This window comes from Pteropus medius, unplaced genomic scaffold (genome assembly GCF_902729225.1).
Source record: "Pteropus medius unplaced genomic scaffold, Ma_sr-lr_union100, whole genome shotgun sequence".
NCBI classification, from domain to species: domain Eukaryota; kingdom Metazoa; phylum Chordata; class Mammalia; order Chiroptera; family Pteropodidae; genus Pteropus; species Pteropus medius.
The window spans coordinates 3,110,443-3,128,168 of NW_024354886.1; the positions used below are offsets into that span (position 1 = coordinate 3,110,443).

Below are 17,726 nucleotides of genomic sequence, written 5' to 3' on the forward strand. Positions count from 1 at the left end.
GGGAGTGCAGTAGGATTGCCTGGAAAAGCCAGGGAGCTCCCAGCATCCCACACATACTTTAGGGATGAACTGCCTAAGTCTTATGGGTTTTACTGGAAATTCTGGGGAATGCTATTTTCTTATTTTAAAAAAATACACAGCTGTTAAGACTCTTTTTCCTCCCTCCCCTTTTTTATGCTGAGTAAAAAGTCTGCAATTCATTTTCAAATATTATACAAAATAAGATAGTTGAAAGGGTATTTTCAATCTTGTACAATTGATTTATCCTAAATTTATGCTGCACACTACAAGGGTAATTTCAGGGAATTTTATAGAAGGGATTAAGTAGAGTTTCTCCTAAATCAAGTGACACTGTTTGAGGGGAAAAAAAGGAACAGTCTATTACATCAAAGCATCATTCTTCACTCACAGTTTCTGTAGAAACAATATCAGTAGTGATAGATACAATAGCTTTGTATCTGTAGTTATCCCATGGCCCCTTTACTTTATGATAAATCCATGTTATTATTATTTTATACAGGTCTTAAGGGTGAACTTCGGTACAGAAGAAATCACCGCAAAAAAATAGCAGATTCTATGGGTAGTCCATTGCAAATGCAGGGGAAAAGATTGAGATAAACCCAAGAAGTGATGCATTGGATATGTAACAAATGCTCCTTTATTTCCTTCAACATAATTTGATCAACAATTTACTTCATCTCTTTTGAAAAGAAATGTGGGACTATGTGTCTGGGTGGTATAGCAAAGTGGTAAGTGGTTTTTTATTTTGGTAATCCTTAAGAAATAAGAATTTCATTTAGTCTCCCGTTTTTGTATTTTTGTGAACTTTCTTAACATAAAATCAAGATTGCACATCATGCTTTCTATGGTGAATAAGTAAAATAATAACATGATGACATCTTTCCTGTCAGTGATTTAGTAAAAAATTGATCGTCTCCCGATACCAAGTTGTACTGAAAGTCCTTGCATGGAAATGAAAGTCGTTGATTGGTATGGGGAGTGCACCCCACTGAGCAATTAGCTTGGAAACAAAACCAATATATTAGAACAGGCAATACCCCTAAGACGTTGAGAGAGGTAAGGTAAGGACACAAAAGGAATTCCTTGCGCTTCGCAGATCTGGGTTTGAAGCAATTAAAGAGTGAAAGGTGTAAAAATGCTCCTTGCTACCTATTTTGTGTTTCTCTGAGAGATTAACCTACTTCCTTGGCTCATTTTCTTCTTCCGACATCAGTTGGTATAAACGCTGAGGTGGTTGGCAGCCTCAGATGACTGCATCTGCCTCTGTTATCGTAGTTCCAGGCCTCTCAGGGACACACAGTAATTTACCTCTATTTCCTTTGCTTTCTCCCCACAGCAGGTAAAAAAGCCGCCCTGAGCTTACGTACTTTCTCCTTTGTCATAAGAATCTGCTAAGCCAAGAATGGTGAGTTAATAGTCGAGCCTGTGCTCCTTTTCTCTCTTCCTGTCTTCTGACAGATCCAAGAGACTGGAGCAGTAAATCTGAAAAGCAGCGTATAACTACACAAACACACACTCACGAGGAGACCTCAGACCCAGCCACTTGCTCTTATTTCAGCTTGCCGTATGCTGCATTTTAGAAGGTTTCATATTGCTCCTGCAACATTTTTTGGTTGGCTGGATGACTGAATGAAACACAACCTTCCCTGCAGACATCAAAGCCTGTCTCCAGCACAGCAAACTCTCCATCTAGCCTTTCGTCTCTCCGGCTACATTCCAATTTCACCCAGGCTGCCTTGCATGATAATCAGGCCTAATTACCACTTTCTCTCTTGATTGTTGTGCTGAGTTTTGGAACTGCAGAGTTCTTTTCTCAGTTTGGTCCTGCCTTCCCTCATCCTCCCTTCTATTATTTAGCATACTCATCCAAATTCTCAGATTTCGCTTTTATAATTAGCAAATAGGTGAAAAGGGCAGGACAGCGCCTTTAAGATATCAGTGCTCTCTGCCCACTTAGTAAACTTGAATTCCTTTCACAACTGTGGGAAGACTTTGCCGCGTACAGGATATTCTGAATACCACAGGAGCTTTAAGAGATTTATTACTAGGTTAAAGAGTAAAACAAAGGCTATGAGACAACATCCTCATTCCCCAGAGGTGTTTTCCTACCTTCTCTCTTACCACACACCCACCGACACAGAATCTTTTATAAAATGTTGAGACCAGAAGGAAAAGAATGTAAATTAGACTTTTGAAAACTTTTTCCCAATCCTTTCACTTGGCAAGATGCATTTTGATGCCTTAATTTCTTTAACTGAATTAGCAATCACAGGCAAAGAACTGAAAAAACGAGTGATCAGATAATCCCACTTACCTCTATGCTAAACCATCCAGGTAAATGATAATTTGGTTTCCTTTAAAGTTCTTTTCAAATGTACTATTGTATTCATTTACTGAGTGCCTGTACATGCCAGGCACAGTGTTGGTACTCGAGATTCCAAGACATAGAATACAACTCTTGCCCTCGAGGAGAATGAACTGAGCCTTAATGGACTAGAAACACATGAAGGGAACCAAGAAGGTTGAGAGGGTCCAGATGTGAAGGTTTTTCAAAAATATAATCTAAGTGGAACAAAATTGGCCTTGAGCTGATAATTGTTAAAGCTGAGTATTGAAACATAATTGCTCATTATTACTATTTCATTTTTTATACATTTGAAATTTTCCATAATAAAAAGTTAAAGGAAAGAAAATGTGATTTGGGAACCATGATCTGTGGAACCATGGGAGGAAGCTGGCTAAAATGCAGATTCTCTGGCCCTACTCCACTCTGCGTTTCTTGATTGGTTTCAGTATTTTAAACAAGTTCCTCACGCAAATCTGATGCCTATTGAAACTCGAGTTCCTTGGCAGGGGTGACAGGATGTGCCAAGACTGGAGGCGGAAGAGAGAAAGAAAACCATTTATCAGAGAGGAAAAATTTCATTGGAAACCACTTAATGAGATTGGCCAATTTCAGAACTGGAAAGAGGACTAGAGATCCTGAGCCCAGGCCAGAGCATCTCAAATTTGAATGTGCACAGGAATTACCTGGGGATCCTCTTCTAACACAGTAGGTTGGGACGGGCCCTGAAATTTTGCATTTCTAGCTAGCTCCCCGGTGAAGGCTTGCTGCCAGTCTGGGGATCACACTTTGATTAATATTTTACAGATAAGGAAACTGAGGCTCAGAGAGAATAATACTTGCTCCAAGATGCAGACATTAAGCACAACACTTTGTGGGGCTGTTGTCTAAGGATGCTGAGCCCATGAAGGAGCCTGTCACCTGTTGGGTACTGGGAGCAGGCTGCACTTACATAAGGATTGCAAACGTGGGCCAGTCTTGAAGCTGAGCTACAGTACAGATTTCTCCTCAGCACCATACAGATGCTCTGAGGAGCTGCCATGTGGCTGTTTTGCCACAGTTATTTCTTATCACCATTACTGCATCTTTCAGGTCAGGCTTCTTGAATTCTTCTTGGAATTCCTCAAGACTTCTTGGGCAATAGTTAGACCTATTGAATGCACGACTCAGTGCACTAACTAACATCTGCCCAGACTTTAGTAGATTTTTGGTCCAATACTAGTGCATTAAGCAAGTTAGCTAACTGTCCTGAGGTGCAAAAACAATATGGATTAATAATCTACTAAATATACTCCTTAATGTCAGGACTGAGGAGTACTCCTTTATACAGGAAATCCTGTTTCACACAGTGACTAGTAAACTCAGGGAACTGGTTATCCCAGAGCTGGTACAGATTCAAAACAGCTCTCATACCTTCCCTGAAGGACAGATAAGATAGTTTACCATCCTTAATGAAAGGGAATGCTTAGGGGTACCCTAACCTTTGAGGTTGGGGTCAGAGAAACTGTCCTTGTCCCTGGTTTCCCTGTCAGTGACAGAACTCAGAACAGGGTGATTAAAGAACTGACCGAGGCATGTTTTGTAATCATTAATTTCCAGGTAGTAAAGAATTATAATAGGATATTTTGACTCAAGAAATTTATTTTAATAATGTACCAAAACACTCCCTTCATAGACACACAGACACACAAATATACCCCCATTCTCTGCCTGTACCCTCAAATAAGCATCTTTTTCTCTGGCCTCGAAACAATTTCTCATGGAGAGAAATGTCTCTGGATTAGAACGGCCTATGATCTTTCCCAAAGACATGAGCGGGTCTCTTTGAAACATCACATGTTACATTTATATCTTTTCTCTCTGATCCAACAACACGTTTTCCCTGAGCCCTCTTACCTAGAAATGCTAAAGAGGGCACAGACGAATGGTAGACAGAATCTCCTAGATGTTCCAGTCCCAATCAGGGTGAAGTTTGAAAGCATGGCTCAGGATCAGAGTCCAGGGAAAAGTTAATTTTTGGTTCTAGGCATGTGGACTTAGGCTTTTGTGCCGATGAGGAGCAAGGACTCGGAATGAGTAAACTCTTTTGGCAGAGGGGGGCCCTGCAGCCTCTGGCCATTAGTAATCTGCTTTGTGAATGGAGTTAAAGGGGGAGGGGGATGCACATACTTGGAATTCCTTTATCTGGGTGGGCTCCTTCTCTTCAGATTTTTCAGGATGTGGGAAATGGAAGATGAAAGAAGCTGCATTTCCAGCCTATCGGGTTACAGTGTATAAAATGGAGAGGGAATGAAGGGGGAGGGATGGAGAGGGGGACGGGTGAAGGCCTCTCCGAGAGCGGCCAGGGAAACCTAGTTTGGGAACTGGCTGAGGAGAATGAGAAAGAAAGAGTGCTGTGGCAGGCTGATCACGTTTCACATCACGTCAGAGCTGTGGAATTTCCTCTCTCTTCTGGGGGGGGAAGCCTGTGAAGATAAAGTTGGTTTAAGGTTAGTGGGAGATGAATAATAGCCCAAAGGCGACTGTTGGAGGGTGTTACTAAGTGACTGGTGTTTACAAGCAGAGATTTCATGGTGGGGAAGGGAGAGGGGAGTGGGGCCATTTTCAGTCTGAGTTGTTAACCAAATTCTGTGACCCGAGAATGGAGTCCGTGTATGGATTTTATTTGTGTCTGACCCCTGTGGTATGCAGAGCCCTGAATTGCGGGCTGAGAAGAAAGGGAAAGGAATCCAGGAAGGTAATTAGAAAAGGCGGGAGACCCTCTTGTGTGGATGAGGGATTGGAGACCTTGCAGACACTATCCGAATTCTGCTTTGTGTCTCGGGTGTCCCCTGGGCGGTCCTGGCAGGCTCTGTTTATGTTCTGGTTAAGCCACGTGTTCAACAGGGCACAATTGCTGCTGTCCCTAGTCTCTAAGGACCTTTCCCCCAAGAGATGCGTTTATTTCTAAGTCTACTTAGGCAAGTGTCTTTCCTTGTTGTCTGTTATGAGAAAGAGAACACCCCCCTCAGAACCTCCACCCTGAGTGTGAAACAGAAGTGTGAAACTTGTGTGAGGCAGGGTTAAGTGATTTCTAAGGCCAGGGGACACCTCTTTTTTTAAGGGAAGAATAAAAATAGTGGAAGACCAACAGGTCAAATCTGGACAGGAAAAAAAAAATCTTGTTCTCTCAGAGCCAAGCTTAAAAGATAAGGGATAGAAAAGCATATTTAGAGAACAGTGGTATTTATTAAACTCTGATACCAACCATAATCAGGCAATGTATTGTTCTAATGTTATGACAAGTAGAAAGTTATTAGATGGCATATAAATCACCGCATACTACAGATGACAAAAATATTGCTTGTTTTTGAAAAATTAGAATACAATAAAATACACTTGTCACAAACCATACCAAGCTTCCTTTAATCTTTTTTCTCCTGTTTCAGAAAGCTCTTTAGGATTTCGTAGTCTATGAGGGTCATCATTTTCAAACGTCTATTAGTGCCACACTGTAGTTGCGTGAGAGGTTCAGTTAATAAAGGTTTCTGGTTGATAGATTGCCAGAGCACACAGACTTCTGCACTATCTTCTTTGAATTACTACTGAGCTATCATATGCCGTGTCTCTTTTTTATCATTTTACAAACCATACACTCACATTCTCCCTCTCCTTTCTCTCCTTTACAAATACCTTACCCCCAGCAGTTTGCAAAAAAAGAAATACTATAATATTTCCTCCTCTTTGTATTACCTGCTCTGGGCTACCTTTCCAATGAAAGCCGCATGTAGCCTTAAACTTTGCCAGACGCAACTGAGCTTCCCTAAACCATGCTGTTTGTCCTTGACACCCACAGTCGTTTTCTAAGTGTGATTTTTTTTTTTTTTGCAAGGTCTAATAAATTTGGGAGAGGTACTAATATTTGAACTGATCCTTCTGGATTTCTTACTGGTTTCCTAAGAGTAGGTAAGGATAACAACTCAAGTGATATTTCCTGTGTGCCCAAGTAAAATAAGCCAACAGCATGTTTTTCTATTCTTAGTTGAAATAAAAATTAATTTTTGAAAGTCCTATAGTCAGCTTAGTTCGTCATAACCTGCTGTTGACCTTAGTGGTGGAGGATCTAAGGATTCAAATGTTAAAATTAGAACTGACTTTGAGTGCTGGCCCTATACACCAGCTGGGCTCCTTATTTTTATTTAACTAACATTTATATAGCATTTACTATGTGCCAAGCACTGTTCTAAGCATTTTACAAATATTTGCTTGGCTAACCCTCAGAGTAGTGTTATTATTACATAACACTATTATGAAATAATGTAATTATTATCCTCACCTTACAGATGAGGAATCCGAGACATGGAGCTGTGAAGTAATTTGCCAACCTACGAACAGGATTTTAGCTTGCCTCCCTAGTGTGTCCTCTATTGGGTGAGAGATGTTTTTACATCTACCACCTTGTAAACATGGACCAGTCACTCAGCAGTGCTGGGGCCATGTGCAAGGTGTGAAACCGTGGGCAGCAAGGAAGACAGAGCATTACACTGATACGACACACCAAAGAGCAAAGCCAGAGGAGAGGGAGGTTTCCCAGGCTGCTCCTTCCGTTCCAATCCCCATGTAGAGCAGCATAGCAGGTCTCCAATATCTTCTTATAATTCGATTCACAACCTCAGTCCTGTACCATTTCCGTTTCCTTGAACTGTATCTAGACATGATTCTGGTCCCCACCAGCTTCTGACCTCATTACTCATTCTGTTTACAGCTTGGCCTCACCCTTCAGACTGCCCTGATTTCCCAGATAGGAATTTGGCTGCCCTCATTGACTATGATTCAGATTTTCGCCCCAGACACATCGCACCAGGGCCTTCTGTGTACACAGCCCTCTGGTCAGATTGGTACCCTGGGACCCCCCTCCTCCTTCCCTCCTTGAAATCCCTTTCATGGGTAAAGCAGGCTCTATGAATATAATCTACTCTGGAGAGTTAGGGCAGAGCTATGGCAGACCTTGAATGAAATATGAGAGGGAAACCATTGAAGGTTTTGGAGCTGAGTGGGAGGAATAATGTGATGAAGGGGGCTTTTAATTTTTTTTTTTTTTTTTAACGCCTCCAGCACCTGGTATTCCTAGGTGGTCTCCCCATCCAAGTACTTTTCACCCAAGCCCGACCCTGCTTAGCTTCCGAGATCAGACGGGATCGAGCACGCTCAGAGTGGCATGGCTGTAAACTGAAGGGGGCTTTTAAGATGAGACGGTTGTGCAGGATAGGTTAGAGGAAGGTAAGGCTTTGTGAATAAGGTACAGACAAGGAAGGGCAGAAATGAGATGCCCGTGGAAACAGGAATAAAGAAGCTTGTATGGGAGACAGAAGAAAAATCTCGCAACTCTTGGTTGTTGCCTGGATTTGAAGGGCAAGAGGGTGTGCAGAGTCAGGCACTGTGATCATATAAGATTTCCTACTGGAAGCATCTGTGGAAGCCCACAGGAGAAAGTGGACGGCCTAGTGTAGTGCCTGGCAATTAGGTATAGGCTCAAGAATATGACATCTCTATGTCAAATCTCTAGATCTTGTCATTTAAATATTAATGCTCCTGAAAAGATAAAACCACTATCCTTGTATACCTCTGTCATAAGGGAAAGAGGGAAGACTGGTGAGGCGAGGCTGAGGAGAGGTAAACCCAAGGAATGAGGGTGTTTCCTACTATGACTCACCTGTTAGGGTGAGCATGGAGTGCGAGGAGGGAATGAGAGGAGCCCAAAAGAAAAGCCTCACTTTTATCCTTATCAGAGCTTTATCCTTATCATCTAGAACTTTCCTGTTCCAGAAGTGATGGATGGGCGGTACCAGGGAGGAAGGAGAGGCAGGGCTGATAGCAGACCGGATGTGAGGGGTGGCCTTCAGTCAATCACTGACTGAAGGAGTCTGTGTTTTGGGGGGCACTGAGGGTCTCAAAGAGGTAGACACACAGGCAGCACAGGGTGGGCAAGTGAGCAGCTCTGACCAGGCGGTGGCTGTTGCCATTTCTTTACATCTGAAGTAGAGACCTGATCTGTGGTTCTTTCCAATTCTAGAGACATCCACTGCTCTCTCATTACATAGCTATTTCAGCCTCCTCCTCCTCCTTGACGTCACTTCATTTTCCATCTACTGTCTCCTTACGGTCACAGCAGTTAATCCTTTCTCTCTTACTCATGTAACTTTTTCTTTTATTGCTCTCTTCTCCCTGGAAACATAGGCCAGAATTGGAAACAGTCCCCTATAAAGGAAAAAACTCTATAAAACTAATTTTTAAAAAAATTTGTGTGTGTTCATTTTTGACCAGAGACATATTTTTTGTGTCTCATTTTTAACTCTGGATTATGAGTTGAAGGGGGCCAAGGGCTCTGTCAGACTTTGAGGTGTTTTATAATGAAAGCATCAGGCTTCCCTCCAGATCACAGTTTGATTGATGGAGATGATCGTCCCAGCAGCCACCATTTATTTTTCCAGGGCTAGGTGCTGTGTTAACTGATTTACATTCATTTTCACTGAATCCTTCCTCCTGATGACCCTGTCAGTTACATATGCCTATCACCATTGGACAGATGAGGAAATTAAGACTCAGGGGTTAAGTAACTTGTGCAGTTATCGCTGTGTTGGTTCCGAGTTGACAGGCATTGAGCACTTAGAACACGCCCGGCTCTGTACGATCACTGGCTTCACATTGAAGCTGTGCGATCACTGGCTTCACATTGAGTCCTCAGGAAAACATCACGAAGTAAGTATTCTTATCCTCACCTTCCAGGAAGCAGTCTCAGAGAGGTTAAATAATGTCCAAATATCACACACTACTAGAAAGCAGTGGAAGTAAGCTGTCACCTTAGGCAGTGAGACTGCTAGTCTTTGCTCTCTGACAGCTGGCTGCATTTAGTTATTAAAATACCAAAAGAAACTCTATGCAGTTTGTTTTTATCCCTGAAGAGATCCCAGGGAAGGACCCTCAAGACAGCATCATATCAAGGATTCAGTGTATGCCCTCACTGTCTACGGAAGACAGCGGTAGCAGGAGAAGGCTGGGAGGATGAGTCGGTTAATGTGCAAAGGGAAGGGCAGAAGCAGCTAAGTGGTGTTGGGACTGCCTCTGTGCGTGCCCTGGAAATGCAAACAGCTCTCGGCTTGGCTTCCAGGGCTGGCCCGGGGGGCTGGCACGAAGCCTGCTGGAAGGGAAGCCCCAGCTGAGGGAGCAGCCGCAGGACCCTGCAGCAGTGGCTTCCCCCTCTCTGACCTTTAGCTTGAGCTGATGAATTGGCAGCAACTGTGTGACATCAGGGAGACATTTTCTTCTTTGTGAGTTCAGAGCTTCCATTTAAAAATTCTTCAGTCACAAGACGAGGCTACAGAAGCCCAGGCACACTTGTGGCCGCAGCAGGTGATATGCACTTGCTCCAAGTCCTCCAGAAGTCTGTGTAATCCCAGGGATTCCGGGCGGCCTCAGGGATGGCCATGTAAGGTGCGATCACTGGCCTTATTTATCCCCGCAGTGCTGCCAGCTCTTAGGAGCCCTGCAGTGACGGGATCCCAAGGACTGGGCACACCAGGCAGGCGCCCAGGAGCCACGGCCTCCTCTGGCAGTTTTGCATAACCTCTCTCTTCTTGTCCTTGCCCCGGTGAAGACTCGCACTCGCTTAAAATTAAGTGAGCTCAAAGGTTACCCCAAAGTTGTTTTCGTGTGTGAGACCAGTGTGTGTGGGGATAGGGCAGGGTGAGGAATCTGATGTCTAAATCTGAGAATGGTAGAAGGAACTATCATTTTAATATGGCAAAGGTCAGACTTGAAGGGAACTTAGATCTCTAAATACTGTAAGCCCCTCATTTTACAGAGGAGGAAACTAGGTATAGAGAGAAGAGACTTGCCTGCCCAAGGCCTCACAGCACATCAGTGGCAGAGATAGGATGAGAATGATGACCTTGGGCACGTTTCTCTCTGGGTCTCTATTCCTTCACTGATAGAATGACACAGTGGGATTTAATGATATCCAAGACTTCCCTCCAGATCTTAAAATGTAAAATCATAACCGAGCGACTCCCTTAGGCTCCCTGGGGGATCCTAGTGGGTCTAGTGGAGCAGGGCCCTAAACAAGGCAGGATACATGGCTACAAAGGTGGGGGCTGTTAGGTGAATGCATAACTCCAGGACTTTGGGATAGATGACTTCATCACCTTCAATATCCACCCCTTCACTTCAGTCCCTCCCTGTGCCCTTGCTTTTGGAGACCAACACTCAGAGCAGCCATCCTCCCCTGTTCTCTTCCTTCCAACCCATGGACATACAAGTTCTCTAATTTCTGCTTATTTACTGGACCACTATTACTCTAGCTTATATACATCTGTAGCTTTCCACTATTTTTATTGAAGAATCACTGATTATGTGCAAGGTACCAGGTATTGTCAATGTAAGAAATATACAGACCTGTAGAAAATTTTTATATGCGTTTATCTGAGACAAACTGATATATACTGGGGAGCAAGATCTCAAACGCTCCCGAGAAAAACAGATTTGCAGCATCTTTTATGCATTCGAAATTGAGGGAACATCAGGAAGATTACATGGAGGTGGGAGAAAACAAGGAGGGGATTGGATTACAGGATTGTTAAGATTATGTGCTCTCTTGAGGGTTAACACCCCCCTCGAAGAAGAGTATTACCTTTGGTATTTCAAAGGTGTGTTAACCTAGATGCACAAGAACAATGGACAGGGCTGGCTTAGAACATTTCACTAAAGAAATTATAGCCCTGGGGCATGACTACCCACCATGACCTGCCCCGTTAGGAGTTTAAAATCAGATCACCCTGTGAGGTTACTTTCCATAGAATCCTCCACCCCAACCTCCCCACTTTTGTCCACAATACTTTACATTGTCACATTTAATCCCCCTACTTCCATCCTCTGACATAAGTTATCCCCATAATGTAGATGAAGACACCAAGGCTCAGAGATTTACATACTTGTATATTCCATTGCTAATCAATGGTGAATCTCTAAAGTGACTCCAATCTGACCGGAGACCAGGCTTCATTTCTCTCTCGCATTACCTCCTGCTTGACCTCTCTGGCAGCGCCGAAGTTCTGGCTGTGGCCCATTAGTTTACTTGAATGTCACAGGTGCTGATGAGACTGAGGTCATTGGCTTTATTCCTGTGAGGACCCAATATCTTTGTCCTTTTCCAAGACCACAGACTTTGACCCCTTCTCTCACAACGAACACTCGATACTGGGGCTCAGTGTAGAGGAGAAGAACCAGAATCATTTGTATCTTTCATGACTACTAGACAAAAATTCAAAGTAATCCGTTATCATTTTGTTCCTCTGAACTTCTTAGGGGCTAAAGAGAATGTAAACCCACCAAGTTGTTATTATTAATAAACTAAGTTACACAGATCAATTTGCAGACATTTCTAGCAGTTTGGTCACTATCTTATAACTGAATTCTTTAACTCTGGTACTAAACTGTCCTTTTGGTCACCCTGAGTCATGCTCCTTGTGGCATCTCCAGCTGGTCAGCAGGTCACACAACGTAGGGTGGAGGCAGCAGCTGAAAATGCAATAATACCCTGTTAGATTCCAGGGATCCACTGAGAGTGGCGATTCTTCTCAAACAAGTGTGAGCAAGGGTCTGAGGATGGGATTTGGTGTGAAGCCATGCAGGTACCCCCAGAGACCAGCCACTCCTTTGTTCATTCTTTGTTCATTTCTTGCACAAACACTTACTGAGCACCCATATGGGTGCGTTAGATCTGAGACTGTGTTGGATGTTGGGAATTCCAAAACAAATACTCAAGAAGTTAATATTCTAACTCCGGAGGCCAACGTATAAGCAAGCCACTATTATATAATGTGAGAAATGCTGCTGTCCTAGAGCTGTGGGTCCTCAATGGAATGAGGAATTAGTTTTACTGGACTGGGGGCGAGGGCTGGTTGGGGGAGGCCTTACTGGGAAAGTGTCTTTTGAGCGGAATCTTGAGATAGGAGGAGAGGGGAGCCCATTTTAAACCCAGAGAGGTGCTGGAGCACAGGTACAAAGTCCTGAGTGAGCACAGCCTGATCAAGAAACTTGGAGTCTAGCATGTTCCACAGAGAGCTGGCTTGTCTTTTTATGCAAAGAACAACTTTTGCAGATATCAGTCACCATCGCCATTGTTATCAAAGCTAATATTTATAGAAAGTAATAGTGCCAGCCAGTCTGCTAAGTGCTTTGTTCACATCTCCTTTTTTTAATACAATAATCTGAAGATGTACGTATTATTAACACTATTTTATAGGCAAAGAAACTGAGGCTTAGAGAGAAGCTAAGATACTAGTCCAGGTTAGGTAGCGCCTACGCTCTTAATCCCTGCATTTTATGTTCCCAGTTTGTCTTTTCCCCGCCTTTATGGACTTTTTCTTTTGGAAGGGTGTGCTTTTTCTCATGTGTATGTTTGTGTGTGCACATCCAGGTCCCCTCCTGTCCATTGGAGAACTCTGGGATGTCAGCCATTTGGTTTTGGCCTTCTCTGTCTCCCATAGTGTTCCAACAAGTGATTCTGCATAAAGTGAAATGAGCCTGAAGTTCAGTTTTGTTTTTTTTTCCATGAGAAAATTAAACCCAAAGAAGAACAGAAACATACTCAGAAGAGTTTATAGTGCCACTGCTACTGCCAAAGGCATTTATTTGCCTTGAGACCATGGTAGCCAAGTTGGGGTTATTATTGGAAAGCGGTCTTTTAAATATATGTGTGTGGGGTGTGCAATGGGGGATGTTACAGAATGAAAGTTAATTAGGTTCAGATTTTGGAGAGCTTCAAATGCCATTTAGAGAGTTTGGACTTAATTTTATGGTGATATAAAGAAAAAGGGAAGGGAAAGGAGTGTTTACTCTGCCCAGGCACGATGCTAGAGTGTACCTTTTCACCTTTCTCTGGTGAGCAGTGAGGGTTTTTGAATAGGGCACAGGTGCATTCAGTTTAAGAAGATGAACCTGTGTTGGGTGCAGGGGGAATTGGAAGGGAAAGGGTTTAGAAGCAGAGTTTCCAGTTTGCAAGTTATGATAAAATTGTGGGGGGGGGGTGATGGGTGTGGATAACAAAAAGGGGACATTTTTATAAAGACACTAACACATGACATTTTTACATCTAAACTCTGGTTTATCAGTTTACTAAATTTGATTTTTGGATATTAGGTTTTTTACTGTGGACCCCACTTGTATGTTATAACATGTTCTCTTGGAAATATTTTCTTCGAGTCCAGGATGTCACTTGTTGCCTGTACCTGAATGAAACTCAGATATATACAAGCTTGTATCTGAGTCTAAACTTAGCCCCCTACTGACTTGGAGAAAAAGCTAAACTTGGCCCAATGCCTCCAACTCTCTTCAAGCTAGAGTCTAAAAAGTAGCTCTCTAACCGCCGCCTTTCCTCCCCCAACTAATGAACTATATCTAATAGCCTCTCTTTAGAGTCCTTTGAGAAAGAGATGGCGTTTGTTTTTGACCTCATTATCCATTTCAGCCTGTCCTTGATGAAAATAATCGCCCCGTAGGCAGGTACATTCCTCACATTCCTTTCTCCACTAGCTGTTAAGACATTGTTAACCCAGTGATCATGGGAAAATGCCACTGTCTGCCTCAGAGAGGCTAAGGGGAGTGGGCGCAAGATAACGAGAGGTGAAGAGGTCAGAGTGGAAGGTCCTTTCATCTTTTCAGGCTGTTTCCAATGCAGACAAAAGATTCTGTCCAGGGGTGCGAGGCCCACGCGGCTTTATTTTATGGTCTGGCCCTGAAAGGGGGTTTGAAGGGCCGTGTCGTATCTGGATATTGTTTGGAAGGCGAATGGCTGGCTCCCGGGAAGTCCCCGACTCCTGGGGGAATGCTAAGTGGAAGGAAGGGCAAGCAGCCCCTGCTTCTGCGGAAGAGACCACCCAGCTACTCAAAGGGACAGTGTGAAGGGCTTGAATGGAATGAGCTGTCCTGCAGGATTTATCATTCAGACAGTGAGATTAGGGTGTGAGGCTGTTTAGAGGCTTCAGATCCTGGTAGCTCTAGTATTTGCAGCAGAAGAGAAAAAGGGAAAGGAGTGAGTGGAGGGGGAAAAGGGAGGCAGGGGTGGTATGGAGATGAATGGAGAGTTAAGGGCAGTTTGGAAACCTGTTTATGTTTGTGGAGTGGGGGAGGGGATCCAGATTTCCTCCCAGCTTGCCACTAACCTGCTTTGTGACTTTGAACAAGTCATTTCTCCCTTTTGTACAATGAAGTGATTGGAAGGATACCAGAAGTCACCTCAAGGGGCTGCCTTGGGGTAAGGGGAAGGTAGCCTTATGCTGCTCCACCTCCTTCCCCGTATACTTTTCCTCAGCTTGCTTCATCGATTGTGTTTTATTAGAAAAGCAACATAGCCACATTATCAATCATTGAAAGCCAAAAAATCTGCATCTCACCAAAATCCCCAACCCACTCCCCAACACTTTCATACAATAATAATTGCCTTTTATGTGGATTTCCCATGAATCTTTTTTAAAAATGTGTGTGTGTATATATATATATATATATTTTAATATCTCTGTAGTATACCTACAATTTTGCATCCTAGTTTTTTCTCCCCAGTAAATTCCTGGTGCTGGCTAGCTTCCATTTGCCCCTGCAGATTTTCTCACCAACTGCCTGCACCTGCTTTGTGCTCCAGGCGGTTGCCTTGTGTTCCTTTGCCCTCCTTGGCTTCTGGTTGGGTTTGAGGGCTATTCCTTCCTCCCCTCCTCCCTTCAGACCACCGAAGACTAGCTGAGTTCCTCCATCAAAGGCCACAGCTCCTGTCTGGGGCTCGCTCCTCTCTGCACAGTTCTCTCTCCCTGTCCCCGTAGGGCCCCACCTACCCCTTTGGGTCTAGCCTGGAAGTGGAAACAATGCCCCTGAGACCCCGCTGCCCACACCTTTGTAAATAACCCCTTTATTAAACTCTCTTCAAATTTCCCAATTTTGACTGTGCCATGTGTTTCCTCCAACTGTCACAGAATATATATTATTAGTATTTTTCAGATTACTACACATAATCTACATAGGCTGTAGCTGCATAGCCTTGTGTTGAGTGTATATATCTGTATACACACACATACATATATGTATAAGTATACACACGTATATTTATATACATATACTATAATTCACTTCACCATTTCCTTATTGGCCCACATACAATTTGCTTCTTGGTTTTTGGTATCAAAACGTCAGTGAAATATTCCAAGACGAGAGATCGTGGTTTTTCATTGCAGGCACTTCCTTTCCTTTCTGGGTTTAAGTTTACTGCCGGTGATCGATCCTTTCAACAAGTATGTTTTCAGTTACAGACCTTGGCTGCCCTCAGGAAACTTACCAACTGGTAGCATAAAATTGAGAAACGTGATGCTAGAGGAACAACTGAGTCAAATTATGTGACATAGCAAGAAATTCAAAGATGGAGGAGGGGTGGAAATGGAGGATGGTGAGTTGGAAAAGGCCTCTCGGCTGGTGGGGCCGTCTCAGGACAGGGCTGTCTAATTATCGCCCTGGTTAATTCACCATAGTCCAGAAGCAGGTCTTCATTTGATTTTGTTTGATTAGGGTATAAAATAAGAATGCCAGTTATTTGGTTTACAAAGAGAAAAAAGTCTGGCAGGTGGACCTGAATCTTTGTGCCAATATGGTCGGCACGTATATTCTATGAGCAGAAGCCAAGTGGTAACTGGAGTGGTGTTTGGGAAACACAGGTTTATTGTGAGGAATGGTCATATGACTTGAAAGTTTAAGGGCGTGAGGCTGAACAGCCAGACTCACAACCATCTCCACAGTGAGGATGGCCTTGCCCATGGGACCTTAATATTCCAAGCCTGTGGGCCAAGACCCCCTCCTCTGTGACTCGATAGTGCTTAGATAGGCACTGTCAACTTGAGCCTTTGTAACACCATATCTTCCTTGCCTTTGACCCTCCTTTTAAGGGATGTCTTACAGTTTTAATCTGCAAAAGAATCACCTGGGGATCTTGTTAAATACAGATTTGAATTCAGTAGATCTGGGGTGGAGCCTGAGAGCTTGCAGTTTTAACAACCGCCCATACCTCCATGATGCCAAAATGCCTTTGGTCTAGTACAACCAGAGTCTTCTGGAACCACTGAGTCTCTTTAAAAGAATGTCTTTTTCATTTCTGCCCTAATCATCACTTTGTGGTAATTTACATTTTAATAGATCGGCTACTTTCTTTTAGTTCCTCGTTGAAGAGAGGGGCGCTTTGTGGTAGCTAGCTCCCTAAAAGCAGCAGGGGCAGTTATCTGAGAAGGTGGGGACTTCATCTGGTGGTTGAAGGACTCAATGTCCACCGGCTCAGACTTCCTGGTTTCATGGCGCTCCCAGTTGCCCAAGAGCTGCAGACTGACCACTCGCCCTTCACTTTTACCTAAGTCTGGAAAACCTAGGCACCCGACAACTGTTTCTCCTTTTAACAGAGGAAGAAAAAAACTTATATAAGTGTTTGTGAAGTGACTTAGCTTGAGCCTTCAAAGCCAGTCCCCTTATAATTTTAAATAAAAAGAATTGAACAGAATAGGATGGGGATCACAACCATATTACTAATGCTGTTTTACATTTTAAAAACACTTGACAGTTTCCAAATCATTTGAATATCCACAATCTAGTTGATCCCTTCAACAACTGGAAGGTAAAGCAGGCATTATCATCCCCATTTTCTAGATAAAACTGAGCTTCAGAGCGGGCAAATGACGTTTCCAGGCTCACCCACCTATTGGGTGGTAGAGCTTGGGTTCAAAGCTTTTAAATGCTCAGCATGCATTAACGTATGTTACCTCATCTACTATCTGTCCCCATCCCTGACATGATCATGGCTACCTCATGCACACCATATTTGCCAACAAAATGATTAAAAATTACCCAAAGACCCAGAGCTGGGAGCAGACTGGAACTTAGATCTGTGTTTTCCCTCTTAGCTTGGGTTACATGTCTTCTTGATTTTCTACATAAAAATAATTATCACAACAATTTCTGCCTCTCCTTCCAGATTTTCTGTGATTTGACCTTGCCATTCTCATTGCCACAACCTACCCCACCTTCTGCGCTACCCACGTATGGGCTTTCATCATCACACACTTGAATTATTGCCATAGAAGTCACTCTAGGTTATTACTAGGTTATTAAGACTAGAACAGATACTCATGGAGCTCTACTATGTGCCAGGACTATGCTAAGCTCTGATGGAATGGCCGTGTCCTGGTCCCTGCCCTCAAGGACCTTCCAGGAGATATGGAGACCTGAAACATAACTGTAATGAGACAAGGAAAGAGCAGTGATGAGGAAATATTCAGGGACCCGAGGGGGGCTGAGTGATGGC

At 43.4% G+C, this 17,726-nt stretch overlaps 2 long non-coding RNA genes and 1 pseudogene across 2 annotated transcripts in view; 1 reads left to right on the forward strand and 2 right to left on the reverse strand.

Annotated features, from left to right (window-relative positions):
- Nucleotides 1-2,045: 2,045 nt before the first annotated feature.
- LOC120597546 (uncharacterized) lies at nt 2,046-4,396 on the reverse strand. Its single transcript, XR_005651412.1, has 2 exons — nt 4,262-4,396; nt 2,046-2,895 (listed from the first exon to the last, which is right to left on the reverse strand). It is a non-coding gene; the product is annotated as an uncharacterized LOC120597546 (long non-coding RNA).
- Nucleotides 4,397-4,685: 289 nt separating this feature from the next.
- LOC120597545 (uncharacterized) overlaps nt 4,686-17,726 on the forward strand; it is a 30,818-nt gene continuing 17,777 nt past the window's right edge. The window contains exon 1 of the long non-coding RNA XR_005651411.1: nt 4,686-4,854. This is a non-coding gene — a long non-coding RNA (uncharacterized LOC120597545). The remainder of the gene's footprint in view (nt 4,855-17,726) is intronic.
- LOC120597723 (uncharacterized) lies at nt 7,451-7,574 on the reverse strand (annotated as a pseudogene).